Genomic DNA, 13,468 nt, shown 5'->3' with positions numbered 1-13,468 from the left:
AGGGATAATTTTACAACTTACCAAAGCCAATTAACCTACAAATCTGTACGCCTTTGTAGTGTGGGAGGAAAGTGGAATACCCAGAGAAAACCCACGCGGTCACAGGCAGAATGTACAAACTCCGTACAGACAGCACCCATGGTCAGAATCGACTCTTTCACTCTCTGTACCTCTTGCCTGATGGGAGGGGGGGGGGGGGGGGTGACCGGGGTGAGACTGGCCAATGGAAGTCCCATTCAACTCCATGTAACACCCAAGATCACTAGTGTCGAATTAGACAATAACAAAATCTGCTGCTCCAAGATCTTGTCTTGTGATACTTTTGACCCCAATACAATATTATGCCTCTCGGACCATCCTCTCATTTGAATGTTGGAGGCAATTATGGTCTTGTAAAACTTGGAGCTGGCAACCTGCAGATCTGGTAATGAATAACCCCAGTGTTCAGTGTGATGTACAGAAGCTCAGCACCAGAGAGGGAAGGAACTGCCGACACAGGAATTTTGAGTCTAATCCCTCTTTCTTGTGCCCCCTGCACCCTTTGTGCACTCATATCTCCCACCGTGCTGTCCCCTTTAATCCCCCCACCCCCCCCCCCCCACTACCCTCCTACCTACACCCCTCCCTCTGGCTTTACATTTCACCCCTCTCCTCTCCTCATCTCCAGCCTTTGTCACTTATTCCACCCATCTGCCAACCAACCCCCTCACCTGCATCCACCTATCACTCACCAGGCTTTCTCCCGCCCCCACCTCTCATTCCAGCTTCCTCCCCCCCCCTACTACAATCAGTCTACTACAAGGCGGGTCCTGAACCAAAACATCATCTACCCATGTTCAACAGAGGTACTGCCTGACTCACTGAGTTATTCTACCACTTTGTGCTTCATTTAAATTGGTGAGCTGGAAATATACCAGTGGCATGACAGATATAATAGTGCCATTGGAGAGGCTTTTAAATAGGCACATGGATATGCAGGGAATAGAGGGATATGGATCATGGGTGGTAAAGAAGGCATACGGTATGCTTGACTTCATTGGTTGGGCCATTAAGTATCTGAGTCAGGAAATCGTGTTACAGCTTTATAGGAAGATCAACACAAAGTGCTGGAGTAATCAGCGGGACAGGCAGCATCTCTGGATAGAAAGAATCGGTGATGTTTTGGGTCGAGACCCTTCTTCAAACTTGTAGTTGCACCAAGAGTTTTCAGTTCCTAAAACCCTTTGTGGGACTTTGATTAGGCCACATTTGGAATATTGCATGCAGTTACAGGAAGGAGGTGGAGGTTTTGGAAAGGGTGTGGAGGAGGTTTACCAGAATATTGCCTGGTTCAGGGGGGATTAGCGACAGGGAGAGGTTGGACAGACATGGATAGTTTTCTCTGGAACATCGGAGGTTGCGAGGAGACCTGATATAAGTATATAAAATTATGAGAGGCATAGATAGGATAGACAGTCAAAACATTTTCCACAGGATGGAAAAATCTAATACTAGAGGGCACAGCTTTAAGGTGGGAGAGACAAAGTTTAAATGGGATGTACAGGGCAACTTTTTAACACAGAGAGTGGTAGGTGCCTGGAATGCACTGCCAGGGTTGGTAGATGAGGCACTTACAATATTGGCATTTAAGAACCCTCTGGATAGGGAAATGGATATACATGGAATGGCGGGATTTGGATTATGCATAGCTAGATAAGAGATGGCCTTGGTATAATGTTCGGCACAGAAATCATGGGCTGGAGAACCTATTCCTGTGTGTACTGTTGCATGTTCTATGTTCTATGTGTAAGAGAGGAGATGATTTCAACTCGAAATCTTGTTTGGCACAGACATTGCGGGCCGAATGGCCTGTTCTTGTGCTGTACTGTTCAATGTTCTAATGCAGAGGAGGACATTGGTTTAACTTGGCATCATATTTGTCATGGGCATTGTGGGCCGAATGGCCTGTTTCTGCGATGTACTGGAAACGTGGACTTACAGTTGAGTGCTATGGGTTGTATAGACTCAAATGAATTCAGTGTAGGCTGTGCAGTCCACAAATAGATGAAATTGTCTTTCTGCGAAGAGAGTCGTGTGTGCCAAATTGAATATTGTCACATGCTGGTCTAGCTGTGAACACACAAACTCGACCATAATAGCAATCCAGTCACGGGAGGAAACACAAACCAGATCTGAATGTTACAATCACTGGACAGAATTCTTCATTGACAGTAAGTAGACTTGTTTTGCGCTTCTTACCGTAACACTAACAACCCTCTTCGTCTGATCACAAGTATTTGCAATAAAGAAGACACTAATGATACAGATGTTTAAAACACATTATTTGCCTTGCTGGGATTACTTATGGTTTTAGTACTTAAATGTTCTTGCCCTGTTGTGGTTGGTGACTTGTCATTTAAATCCTTTTATCAGGCTGGAATAATTTTTAAAACCAGCAGGAATTCAAATTCTTAAGCCTAGCTTATCTCAGTAAAATGTTTGGAAGTTTTGAACCGGTTGCCAGCAAGAGGAACATAGAAAGCTGTGTGACATGTATTATGTATCGCCGGGACTTAAAGTAGACTTGGCGACCATTTCGCTGAACACCTTCTACGGTCGGTCTGCCTAGACCGACGAGATCTACCGGTTGCCAACCATTTCAACTCCCCTTCCCATTCCCACACTGACCTTTTTTGTCCTGGGCCTCCTCCATTGCCAGAGTGAGGCCACACACAAACTGGAGGAACAGCACCTCATATTTCACTTTGGTGCCTGGGGCGGAAATCCCGGGGGGGGGGGGGGGACAGGGGGGACACGTCCCCCCTCTGTTTTGAGAGGTGGGGGACATCCCCCCCCCAGTTTTTGTAATCCGGATTTTAAAACCCGGTGAAATCTCCGCTTTCTGCGAGACAGTGGGGGTGGGACTGCTGATCGAGGGCGCCGATTGGACGAGAGAGACGTCGGTCAGCAGACAATGGGGTCGGGACATGATGATTCAGCGAGATCATTGGAGGAGGGATGAGTAGGGGGGATGGGACTGAGGATAGAGAGCGGTGATTGGAGGAGGGAGACGTGGCACAGACCTGCACCTCATCCGCAGGCAGGATCGATCCCGGGTCTCCGCCGCTGTCCCGTCCGCACCCGAGTGCCCCCCCCCCCCATGGGTGGCCAGAGAGGTCGGGAGTCAGACAGGTGCGGTACCCCCAGGCTCACAGCCAGCGCGGAGAAGCAGTGCTAAACCCAGCTCAACTCTGCCTGTCCCGTCAGTCCAGGCAAGGCTGTAGGTTAACACGGCGAGAAATTAGCTACATTTAGCGCTGGATTGAGCCTCCGAAGCTTCGTGTGTGTGTGAGTGTGCGCAAGCGCGTGCAGCCGCCAAAAAATTGTGTCCCCCCCCCGGTCCCGTCCATATTTTGATAGCGATTTCCATGCCTTGTTGCAACCCAGCGGTATGAACATTGAATTCTCTAATTTGAAGTAAATTCGACTTACACTCTCCTCCCACCTCCCCCACTTGCCCCCTTCCTCCACTCTAGTCGTTTTACCCGTTCCACAGTTCTCCACATTGTTTCTCTTGAGATCACACCTTCTCGAGCCAACAATGGACCTACCAGGCAATGCCCTCCCTGCCAGTGGTCAATTGTGGCCAGCCCTGATTGGCCCTGGTCTTTTCTCACCTCCAGCTCTTCAACCCCCAACCCCTACTTTCAGTCTAAAGAAGGTCCCGACCCGAAACGTCACCCGCCCTTTATCTCCAGAGATGCTGCCTGACCCGTTGAGTTAGTCCAGCACTTTGTGTCTACCGCATGTTGGACTCACTTGTTGATGATTTGATTACCTGTATCTGAACACTGTGGACGGCTTGATTGTAATCATGTATAGTCTTTTCATTGACTGGATCGCACGCACCAAAAACACGTTTCACTGTACCTCGGTACACGTGACAATAATAAACTAAACTGAACTATAAGCATTGGAATGGTAGTGCAGCAGTAGAGTTGCGGCCTCACAGCGCCAGAGACCCGGGTTCGATCCTGACTACAGGTGCTGTCTGTAGCGAGTTTGTACGTTCTCCCCGTGACTTGCGTGGGTTTTTTTCTCCGGGAGCTCTGGTTTCCACCCACACTTCAAAGATGCACTCATTTGTAGGTTAATTGGCTTGTTTTCATTTAAAAATTGGCCCAAACATCTGTAGATATCATTAATGTGCGGGGATCGCTGGTCGGCGCGGACCCAGTGGGTCGAGGGGCCTGTTTCCGCGCTGCATCTCTAAACTAAAACTGAAGATAAGAGATCAAGAGGTTGTTCTGTGAAGGTTGTGTTGTTGTTGGTGTACAACAAGGTCCTCGCATGTAAGACCCCTTGCAAGTGATGATTCCAGTACGTACCGCTGCAAAAAGCCACCACAGCTACTGACCTAGGTTACTCCAGCAACAGCTTATAAACACATAGTGTCTACCCTATGAAGGACAAGGGCAACTAATGTCTGGGAACACCAACTTGGAAGATATAAAAATTCCTACACTCGAATACAATCAAGCAGGTTGCGGCACAGTGGTGCAGCGGGTAGAGCTGTTGTCTCACACAGCAAGAGACATGGGTTTGATCCTGACTTTGGATGTTGTCTGTGTGTGGGGTTTGCACGTTCCCCCTCTGACCCCACATCCCAAAGATGTGCAGGTCTGCAGTTAATTGGCATTAATGCGAAGGGAGTGAGAAGGTGGGATAACATAGAACTAGTGTGAACGGGTGACCAATGGTCAGCGTGGACTCGGTGGGCTGAAGGGTTCTGTTTCCATGCTGTATCTGTGAAGCAAAGCTAATCAATCTGTAAAAGAGAATTTTGTGTTGCCTCGAAATGTGGTGGTAGGTTATGAGGTTAGTCACTTTCCATGGGTCACACGGCCATTATAATTCCACTGGCGTTCCTGTATGTCATGAAGTCCGCAGCTCAGTAGACTGTCCCTGCCTGCAATTGCTTCTCCCAATGAGCTACTGAAACTGCTGGATCCTTGACTCATCTCCCTTGCAGACAGCAGACAGCAGGTCAAGTCAGATGACGCTGCTTTTGGAATAATTTCATTCAAGAATATGACCTTGGTGATTCATATCACTTTGAATGTAGCAACAAGGAAGAAACCAGCTACTTTTGTTGTTGTAGTACAGCGATGCAGCTGGCAGTGCTGCTGCCTCATCCTTCCATTGTTTAATGTTTAAGCCCAGGTTTAATCCTGATCTCTGCCGCTGTCTGTGTGGAGTTCGCATGTTCTCCCTCTGACCTTCAGATGCCATTTTAGATAAACTCCACCAGGGGCTGTTTAGTTTACACTGGAGATACAGCATGGAAACGACGATTATCGATCACCCGTTCACACTAGTTCTGCACAATCTCACTTTATCATTCACTTCTGCACACGGGGGAGCAATTAACCTACAAATCCGGACGCCTTCTGGATGTGGGAGGAAGGAAACCGGAGCACCCGGAGAAAACCCACGCAGGTCACAGGGAGATCGAGCAAACTCCACACACTCAGACAGCACCTGAGTTCGGGATTGAACCCGGGTCTCTGGTGCTGCAAGCGCTGTAAGGTAGCAACTCTACCGCTGCGCCACCTTGCCTGGTGTCGTTAGGCAAAAGTAATGCAGGATAGATTCTGAAATCAAACGAGATACAAGATCATTCACTCCAGAAGGATGATGACTGCGTGCGGTCTGTAGATAAACTATTTACTTCACAGACACGAGTGCCCGTGAAGTACTGTGGTGATTAGGGTCTCATCCCGTTCACTCCTCTCTCTCTCTCTCTCCCTGTGTGTGCTCCCGGATTACTCACGACACTCTGAGGGTGAGACAATAGACAATAGACAATATCCTGCCAAAACTGACTCGTTTAGTTTAGTTTAGTTTAGAGATACAGCACGGAAACAGGCCCTTCGACCCACCGGGTCCGCGCCGACCAGCGATCCCCGCACAATTCCGCTATCCTACACACTAGGGACAATTTTTTACATTTACCAAGCCAATTAACCTAGAAAACCTGTACGTCTTTGGAGTGTGGGAGGAATCCGAAGATCTCGGAGAAAACCCACGCAGGTCAAGGGGAAAACGTACAAACTCATACTCTCTCAATGTCCCCACGATAGGAATCTCTCATGTTTTATCGGCCGCGTTACTAGATTATATAAAAACCATGACTTTTATTGCTCCTTGGTTTCTTACATTCTTCAACTCAAACACTTCACAAAAATGTCATCTCTCTGCCTTGCTCATCATTGAATAATCTGAGGTCACTCTATGCGATGTCCCATTCCTTTTGCATAGATTATAATCACTCGCTGGTAACACATCATTAATTCATGGGTCAGTCGGTTAATTGCCGCTCGTGTGTAGCTGAGTGTTGTGGGATTGACGGGGATGTGAAGAGAATAAAATAATATCAGTGTGGGGTTATGTCAGAAGGACCTGCAGATGCTGGTTTAAACCGAAGATAGACACAAAAAGCTGGAGTAACTCAGCGGGCTAAGCAACATCTCTGGAGAGAAGGAATAGGTGACATTTCGGGTCAAGACCATTCTTCAGGCTGAGAGACACAAGGACCTGCTGATGCTGGTTAATACACATAAAATGGACACAAAATGGACATCAGGCCAGGCAGCATCTCTGGAGAACATGGATAGGTGACGTTTCTGGTTTAGACCCTTCAGATAGATTGTAGTGTGGGGGAGAAGAAAGCTAGAAGAGGGGAGAGTTTAACAAGGAACTGCAGATGCTGGAAAATCGAAGGTAGACAAAAGTGCTGGAGAAACTCAGCGGGTGCGGCAGCATCTATGGAGCGAAGGAAATAGGCAACATTTCGGGTCTGAAGAAGGGTTTTGGCCCAAAACGTTGCCTGTTTCCTTCGCTCCATAGATGCTGCCGCACCCGCTGAGTTTCTCCAGCACTTTTGCCTACCTTAGAAGAGGGGAGAGTCAGGACTAGGCCTGGCAGGTAGTAGGTAGCTGCAGGCAAGGGTTTAATTTCAGACAGGCGAATGGTTGGAACAAAGGCCAGAGATGAAAGCAGCAAGTATGAGACAGGGTTGAGAGTTGTAAAGGCAGAGGGAGGAAATTAGCAAGGGGGAGAGAAATAGGAAGTGCAGATGCTGAAATATTGAGCTAAATACAAAGTTCTGGATGAACTCAGCGGATCAGGCAACATTTGTAGAAGGAATGGTTAGGCAATGTTTCGGGTCAGGACCCTCCTACAGACCAAGATTATTCAAGATTCCAGCATTTGTATTTCTTTGTGTCTCCAACCAACTCACTGTACTCTTCCTCTACACCCCAAATCCACTGACACGAATGCAGTTAATTGGGGATAAACTTTGAGGCAGTAGAATTTTTAAGGTATACTAGACCAAGTGCAGACCCATTGGAAGATCCCCCAACGCAAGATTCCACCACTCACCCGTTCCCCCAATGCAATAGTGCACCACTCATACATAGCCCCCAACTGCGTAGGCGCGGCTCATTTCTCCTCACCCCCCAGTGCTCCCTCCTCTTCACCTTCCCTCTTCAATCCCTAGAGAGGGAGGGGGGTAGAGAGGGAGGGGGCCATCTCCTTCCTCCACCCCTCCACATCTCTCTCTACTACCCCACTCCCCACCCTATCTCCCTTCTCCTCATTTCCCTCACCCTCCTCCCCTCACTCCCATTACCTGCCCCAGGACCCACCCAGGTGGTAGAGCAGCGCCAGGGCCTGGAACTCGGCCTGGTTCTCGTGCTCGGCCCAGTCTTGGCTGTAGACTCCAGCCGTCAGCTCGGCCGTCACCTGGTCTCCAGTGCAGGCCCCGACTTCATCACCGGGCTCGTCCCTGATCTGGACACAGGCTCGTCCTTGGTTCCAGCAGCGGCTTGTTTCTCGGCCCCGGTCATGTCCCCATCCCAAGCCCCGGACTCGGCCCTCACTCCAGCTCCAGCACCACCCTCCCCGCTGGGCATCGGGCGCCGGCAACCGCTTTCCACTCCTCGTTCACTGCGAGCGCTGGCGTGCCCCTCCCTCCTGGCGTGTCCCGTCCCGCCTTGCGAGTGCATTGTGATGTCACTCGGGTTTTTTTCCCAAAATGGGTGAGTTTTCGGAATGTTTTTAAAACTTTAAATGATTATTAACTTCAGAAATTATAGGTGGGAATGCGACGGGAACATGTTTATCGCCTCGACGGGAAAAATGTGAGTAGGAAGTGTGAAAATGGGAAGGCTGTGGCCTAGCGTTAGGAGTTAACATAGAAGTTAACCAGATATTGACACACACACACAGCCACAAACAAGATGAAGACTTTTAGTATTATAGATACTTTTTCTTTTCTACAATCATAGATTAAGAATCATAGTCATACAGCATGGAAACAGGCTCTTTGGCCCAACTTGCCCACACTGTCCAAGGTGCCCCATTTACACTAGTCCCACCTGCCTGCGTTTGGCCCATATCCTTCTAAACCTGTTCTATCCACGTATCTGTCCAAATGTCTTTTAACTGTTGTTATAGGACCTGCTTCAACTACCTCTTCTGGCAGCTCACTCTGTGAAAAGGCTACCCTTTTGATTCTTATTAAATCTTTCCCCCCTGTTTAGTTTAGAGATACAGTACTGAAACAGGCCCCACCGAGTCCGCGTCAACTAGCAATCCCTGTACACTGGCACTATCCTACACACTAGAGACAATTTATGATTTTTACCAAAGCCAATTAACCTACAAACCTGTCCGAGGAAACCGGAGCACCCGGAGGAAACCCACGCAGTCACAGGGAGAACGTACAAACTCCAAGTAGTCAGGATTGAACCCGGGTCTCTGGCGCTGTAAGGCAGCAACTCTACCGCTGTGCCACCGTGCCACTCCTGGGTTTAGTCTGGCTAAAAGACTCTGGGGTGAAATCCACTCAATTGGTTTAAAGCATCCAAGGTTATGATCCACCGTGTGAATCCGTGCATTTTTAAATCCACAGCCTGCGAATTAGTTGGGGGGACGCTTGCTTCATTTCCTCTTGGACCAGCTGCTTTACTCTTGCGATGACTTTATCAGTTATCATTTCAGCAGCTTGTCTTGCAAACAAAAATGTTCAACCCTCGATGTGCGTGGGGAGTTTTAACTTGCTGCAGCTGCTATTGGTTACTCTGCCGAAGGAAATCATGGCTGCGGTTAAGAGACAATTAAAAAGAAGCCGAAAACCACAAAAACGTCGGAAGGAGTTCCATGCTTTTGAGGTCATGAGATAGAGAGAGGAAAACAAATTGTATCATGTGACTCGATTTCAACACAATCATGGGAGGGGGAGCAGGGGGAATTTGAAGGAAAATTAACAAAGAGCAAAGTTTGAGAGAGATGGGAGAAACGTAGACAAAAACAGAACAGGAACAGGCCCTTCAGCCCACGAAGGCACCTCGAAAAATAAAAAAAATGTTTTGGAAGTTCATCCATGCGGTGGAAAGGCTTAGTATGCTGTTTGGATGAAGCAGAACATAGAACGTGGATCAGGGAGACGCAGGGAACTGCAGATGCAGTTCTGTACAAAATCATGAGGGGAATAGATCGGGTGGACGCACAGAGTCTCTTGCCCAGAGTCAGGGAATCAAGAACCAGAGCACCTAGGTTTAAGGTGAATGGGGGAAGAATTAATAGGAACCTGACGGTAACCTTTCACACAAAGAGTGTGGAACGAGCTACCAGAGGGGGTCATTGAGGCAGGTACTATCGCAAAGTTTAAGAAACATTTTGACGGGTACATGTATAGGACATGTTTAGAGGGATATGGGCCAACTGCAGACAGGTGGCAAGTGTAGATGGGACATGTTGGCCGTTGTGGGCAAGTTAGGCTGAAGGGCCTGTTTCCACACGGGAAGACTCTAGGACTCTATGCTGGAATCTTGCATAGAACATAAAGTGCTGGGGGAACTCTAAGGGTCAGGCAGCATCTCTGGAGGACATGGGTAGGTGAAGTTACAGATGGGGACTTTTCTTCAGACTTCTTCGGAATATAGAATAGGAACAAGCTCTTCAGCCCAAAATATCCGTGCTGAACATGATGCTAAGTTAAACTAATCCCTTCTCCTTGCACATGACACTTATCCCGACATTTCCTGCATATCCATGTGCCTATCTAAAAGCTTATTAAATGCCAGCATCGTCTCTGCCTCCACCACCACCTTGGCGGTGCGTTCCAGGCACCCTCCACTCTCCATGTAAAACATTTGCTTCACATATCTGCTTCAATTTTGCCCCTTTCACCTTAAAGCCATGCCCTCTAGTCTTTAATATTTCCACTCTGAGAAAAAGGTTCTGGCTGTCTGCCTTATCTATGCCTCTCATAATTTTATACACTTCCATCATGGCTCCCCTCAACCTCCAACGCACCAGAGTAAACAATCCAAGTTTGCTCAACCTAATACTGTAGCTAATACCCTCTGATCTAGACGGCTTTCTGGTGAACCACCTCTGCACCCTCTCCAATGGTCCCACATCCTCCCTGTAATGGGCTGACCAGAACTGCACGCATTACTCCAGATCAAAGAAGGCAAGCACACCATACACCTTCTTTACCACACTATCAACTTATAGTACCACCTTCACAGAGCAATGGGCTTTGATCTGAAGATCCCTCTGTACATCAAGGCAGTTTCTGTACATGAATTGCTCCATTGAGGATAAACTGTACAAATTTCATAGACTGTTAAAGCATGATAGCAAGCAAGCCAGCACTGTGAAGGGGCACGGTGGTGCAGCAGTAGAGTTGCTGCCTCACAGCGCGAGTGACCCAAGTTCGATCCTGACCTCGGGTGCTGTCCGTTCGGAGTTTGCACGTTCTCCCTGAGACCGCGTGGTTTTTCCTCCGGTAGCTCCGGTTTCCTCCCACATCCCAAAGACGTGCGGGTTTGTAGGTTAATTGGCCCTCTGTACATTGCCCCTAGTGTGTAGAAAGTGGATGAGAAAGTGGGATAACAGAACTAGTGTGAACTGGTGATTGATGGTTGGTGTGGACTCGGTGGGCCATGCTGTATTTCCAAACACAAAGGACACAAAGTGCTGGAGTAACCCAGCAGGTCAGGCAGCATCTCTGAAAAAAAAGGATGGGTGATGTTTCGGGTCGGGACCCTTCTACAGAATCTGACTTCATTTTTTGACTTTGTTTAGATTTTTTGAGATTTTGACTTTAGACTTTAGAGTCTCCGATCCCTTTTCCCCAGAGATGCTGCTTGACCCACTGGGTTAGTCCAGCACTCTGTGTCTAGCTTCAGTATAAGCCAGCATCTGCAGGTCTTTTCCAGACATGGATAGTGATGCATTGGGTCTGAAGGTGTCTAAAGTCAAAATCGCAAAAAAAACTTCCAGCATCTCTGGAGTACATGGATGGATGATGATTTTTGGACTGGGACCTTTCTTCAGACTGATTATGTGTGCTGGTGAGGGGGAGGGGGTGGGAGAAAATTGGAAGAGAGATGGGGCAGGACAAAGTCTGATAAGTGGTAGGTGGATATAGGTGAGGGTAAAGACTAAAGGTGTGACGCATGGAGAGAAGAGGTGAGAATTGTGAAGCTAGATGAATGAATATAGGTGGAAGGGGAAGGATGAGGGGAGAATTGTGAAGCTAGAGGAATGAATATAGGTGGAAGGGGAAGGATGAGGGGAGAATTGGGTGCAAGTTCTGTTGGGGTGCAGGGAAGTGAAGGGGGGTAAGAAGGTGAGGGGGGAGGGTGTTGGTAAGTTACCTAAAATTGGAGAATTCAACGTTCACACCATTGTCCGCTACCCAAGCAGAATGAGGTGATGTTCCCCCTGTTTGCGTGTGTCCTCACTGGCAATGGAAGAGGCCCAGGACCGAAAGGTTAGTGTGGGACTTGGAAGAGGAGTTGAAATGGTTAGCAACTGGAAGACCCAGCTGGCCTTGGTGGACGGAGTGCAGGTGTTCAGTGAAACGGTTCCACCACTCTGAATAGTATTGCAGTTCATCAGTGATGCATTAAAATTAGTTTTTAATTTTAGTTTTGAGTTTTAGAGATACAGCGCGGAAACAAGCCCTTCGGCTCACCGAGTCAACACCAACCTGCACATTCACATTATCTACCCACACTAAATTTACATTTATACCAAGCCAATAAACTTACAAATCTGTACGTCTTTGTAATGTGGGAGGAAACCGAAGATATCGGAGAAAACCCACGTGGTCACGGGGAGAACGTACAAACTCTGTACAGACAGCGCTCGCAGTCAGGATTGAACCTGGGGCTCTGGAACCGTGAGGCAGCAACTCTACTGCTGCGCCACTGTGCCGATCAGAGGTTGTCTGTTTGGTCTAAACAGTGGGGTGCTTCAAAGAATATCTTTGAGGAACATCCTGACCTTTGCAAATTTGGCCAAATGTTTACTTCAGCCATAACAAAATAATCAATAACTGATTCAAACTAAGGATAAGGTGTATGATAGAGAGACCACACTGACTGATTGAATCACGGTCTGGTTCAACAATTGAAACATCCAGGAATGAAGGAGATTACAGAGAGTAGTACACACTGGCCTGGGACAGACGCTTTAGATAGGCACATGGATATGAATGTATGAAGGGATATGGATCATGTGCAGGCACAAGAGTTTAGTTTAGTTTGGCATCTTGTTCAACACAGCCATTGTGGGCTGAACAGCCTGTTCCTGTGTTGTACTGTTCTATGTTCGATGGATGCATTAAATACTACAACGTGACACACAGAATTAGTCTTTTTGTGCTCGGATTGATGGAAACTTTGAATTAGCAAAAAGTACTCTGCATGAATCTTGAGCTCCCCAATAAGATGAAAGCTCTTGTTGGGAATCAAATAGCTTCCTTTTCAATTATTTTGAGCTTACTTTAATATATCTTACCACGGGTGCCATAGAGCCGTACAGTGTGGAAGAAGGCCCTTCTGCCCAACCTGTCTCTGGCGGCAAAGATGCTCCATCTAAGCTAGTACCCATTGTCTACGTCTGGCCCATATCCCTCTAAACATAGAAACATAGAAAGTAGCTGCTGGAGTGGGCCATTCGGCCCTATGAGCCACACTATGAACCATGCAATATGATCATGGCTGATCATCAAGAATCAGTATCCCGTTCCTGCTTTCTCCCCATATCCCTTGATTCCGTTAGCCCTAAGAGCTGTATCTAACTCTCTCTTGCATCCATCCAGTGAATTGGCCTCCACTGTCTTCTGTGGCAGAGAATTCCACAGATACACAACTCTCTGGGTGAAAAGGTTTTTCCACATCTCAGTCCTAAATGTCCTACCCTGTATTCTTAAATTGTTGGGACTCCCTCAACATGGGGACCGTTTTTCCTGCATCTAGCCTGTCCAATCCCTTAACAATTTTATATGTTTCTATAAGCTTCTATTAGCAAGAATGTCCTTCCTCAAATTAGGAGACCAAAACAGCACACAAAGTTTTCCTGTCCACATATCTTTGTATGCTCAACATCAGAGGAACATCCC

The sequence above is a fragment of the Amblyraja radiata genome, chromosome 21 (assembly GCF_010909765.2).
Source record: "Amblyraja radiata isolate CabotCenter1 chromosome 21, sAmbRad1.1.pri, whole genome shotgun sequence".
In the NCBI taxonomy this organism is placed as follows: Eukaryota; Metazoa; Chordata; class Chondrichthyes; order Rajiformes; family Rajidae; genus Amblyraja; species Amblyraja radiata.
This window is presented reverse-complemented; position numbering follows the sequence as displayed.